At 46.7% G+C, this 3016-nt stretch overlaps 1 protein-coding gene across 3 annotated transcripts in view; it reads left to right on the top strand.

Moving 5' to 3' along the window:
- LOC116430522 (uncharacterized) overlaps positions 1-2811 on the top strand; it is a 139760-nt gene extending 136949 nt beyond the window's left edge. For all 3 annotated transcript variants that reach the window (XM_031984783.2, XM_031984784.2, XM_031984782.2), the window contains one exon: positions 1-2811. This exon is cut by the window's left edge and continues 12447 nt beyond it. The gene's annotated coding sequence lies outside the window, so the exon portion shown is untranslated.
- The last annotated feature ends 205 nt before the right edge of the window (positions 2812-3016 follow it).

The raw sequence follows: 3016 nt of genomic DNA, 5'->3' as shown, positions 1-3016 counted from the left end.
GCGTGTGTGTATATGTAAGTACGTGTGTGTATGCAAGACTGGAAAAGAGAGAACATGACGGTGTTCGGTCTCCTCGATCGAGGGGGTGAACGTTTTTCGGAAGAGCGCAAACAGATCTTTTATAATTTTATAGAAAATGAAAGACACTCGATTCTGAGCCGTCAATGTTTCAGAATGCCGATAAAAAAAGATATGTCTATATACACGCGTGTGTATATATACGTATGTTGGTTCTTTGTTCAATATATTGTTCATCGGAACGTTTTGATCGACAACACGAAACTGACGACTTTCCTTCCCACCGAAAGAGAAACCTTGTCGCAATCAAGGATCGTCACCTCTTCGACGGTCCGATCTAGAAACAGGCCGATCGAACGTGAACAAGGGGATCGAGGACGATTGAAACCGTGCGCCGTCTGTGTATTCGTCGCGCCTCCATCCCGGAGCGCATGATTTCCTTAGGGAAACTGTCGGCTACGTGAGATTCCCATGAAAAAATTTCGTTTCACGCGTCTCGTGAGCCGAGCGAATGACACGCAAAGAAAAATGAGAGAAAGGTATACAGTGTAATTGGTCGAAACGAGAGATGACGAGAGAAAGAAAAGTATATCCGAGAAATAGAGAGAAAGAGGGGGAGAGATAGAGAACATTGATGTTTCCTGCTTGCGTGCGTGCGTGCGTGCATGCGTGCGTGCGTGCGTGCGTGCGTGAGTGTGTGCGTGCGCCAATGGAGGGAACTTTTCGTTTCTCGTGAGGACACGTTCTTTCTTAATATAGTTTCTCATGCAAGTACGGTGGACGAGGGTGGCGCCGATCAATCTCGCTTCCTGGATCGAGTCCCCAGTCATCGATCGATACGTCTCTCGTCAAACTCCGGCCAACAAATCGATTTCCACGGGAAATTTCTATGATCGAACAACTCGAGGATGATCGAGAACGAGACTCGCTTCCTCTCGTGTTCGCTCGTGATCCACGAGAAAACGTCGGTGGGATCGAATGATTTCGGGAGAAGGGGGGCTACTCTGTCCCGATCGACAAACGATTCCGCTAGAATACGTGCACACAGGGTTCGAGATCGCGAGACTCGTGGATCGAGGGGAGGAGATCTAGGAAGGTGTCGGTGAGGTCAAGGGGAGGGCGCCTGGTATTAGTACACATTAGTTTCTTCGATAGGAGGCGCCCAATTAGTTGTTGGAATTCTGTAGTCTAGGCGATAATTCTCGATATAGTTCAATGTTGTCGAGTTTTTATTAGTTGAGCGAGCGAACGCGCGGTGGTCATCGCTGGGGAAACCGGGAACCGGTCCGGCGGTTCGACTTCATTCGGGATCCACTGGCGCGCGAGATCCGAACGGATCGACGGAGCTCCGAGTTTGATTTCACGGTTAAATGAAGGTGGTTCAGTCCTGATTTCATTGGAAAAGAGTCTATCCAGTTCCTGAGAGGCGGCTTGATCGCGATCGAAGCCGCACATTGATAGATCTCGACACGATTTTCCCAAAGAGACGCCACATCCCCTAGAGACAGATCGAAGAGCTGCTGACCGGGAATACCCTCACTGCTATTAAATTCAACCCCTTCGGTATATCGTTCCCCTGTTGTTGATAAGTGTTCCTCGAGCTTCGAAGAAAAACGTCTACGTTGCTGTTCACCACAAAAGAAGGCGAATACGTTAGGTGTACCAATGAACAATCCTCTGCGATCTATCAGATTCGATACCCTAAGTATCAGTATATAATAATACTTGTCGTTTTCTAAAAAGAAAAAGAAACGCGAAAGGAAAGAGGAGTATTCGACGGCCTTTCCAATTGATTGAAACGAACAGTGGATTACTTGTTGGCGGATCTAACTAGACATGTCATTGCGAGATTTTTCAACGGTTTCAATTAGAATGTATGAGAAAACAGCTGCGTCCCAAAACAAAAACAGTTGAGCAGGGGACAAACCGACGATATTTCTCGCAACGACGCCAGAAGCTACGGCTCGAGTCAGCAGCAATTCGTTCTTCGGGGGATGGAGGAACGTGTTGAGAAGCAGAACGACTGATCCACTTCGGCTGATCCGACTTCCGGTTTCCCCCAAGACCCGGCGGCTCGTCTCCGCGAATCGATGTGTGGTTTAGTCGCGACGATATCGAGTCATTAGGTCCTTGTCGGCGGTGCAGTGGCGGGTCGAGAATACGGATCCTCGGCTGCGTCAGGCACTTCCGTGTAGCGCCTCGTTCGGCACGCGACCGCCGATCCGACTACGCGATCTGAGCGGCTTCCGCTTCCTCTGCTGGTCCCCTCGATAGAAAATAATCGTTTCGCGTTGGATAAATTGGAAAAAGCGGGACGAAAACGATGGAAACGGACTCTAGAGCGAAAATCGAGGAGGAATCTGGAGTTGGCACGAAGCGGAAGTCGATCGGCTTAGAGTTGCTCGCGATCGGAACGGATGAAGAGAGCAAAAGAGTGAGAGGAGAGAAAGGGAGCGAGAAAGAGAGAGAGAGAAAGAGAGTAAGAGAGCGAGCGAGAGTAAGAAAGAAAGAGAGAGAGAGGCGCGTCTCTGTTGCACGGTCGCTATTCACGACGTGTGAACGTTAGATGAAACCTTTATCTATATATTTGCCACGATATTCAATACGTGAATGAGTATATCTATTAAATAATATTGATATAAATACATAGAGACAGAGAGAGAGTGTGTTAGAGAGAGTATGCGCGCGCGAACGACAGAGAGAGAGAGAAAGTATGGTAATATCATGAAATTATTATTCTTTGTTACTTCTTTATAATTAAAACAATAAAAAAGCTGCTGAATAAAAAGATGACGGAACTTTGTTATTTTTTACGACACCTGATTCCTCGTGATCTATCGGGTCCTTTCAGAGATTTCGCGAACCGTTCAGCAATTCGGTGAGTATTAATACCATATAATACCTGAATCTTCTAAATCAATCAATTATAAATGAAATACAAATTAAATGCTTGAAGGAAAGCTACTTAAACAACGAAGAACTATGTTTTCCTATTATC

Source organism: Nomia melanderi, chromosome 11, assembly GCF_051020985.1.
Source record: "Nomia melanderi isolate GNS246 chromosome 11, iyNomMela1, whole genome shotgun sequence".
NCBI lineage: Eukaryota > Metazoa > Arthropoda > Insecta > Hymenoptera > Halictidae > Nomia > Nomia melanderi.
Note: the sequence above shows the minus strand (reverse complement) of the source record. Positions and strands in the feature narration are given on the sequence as shown.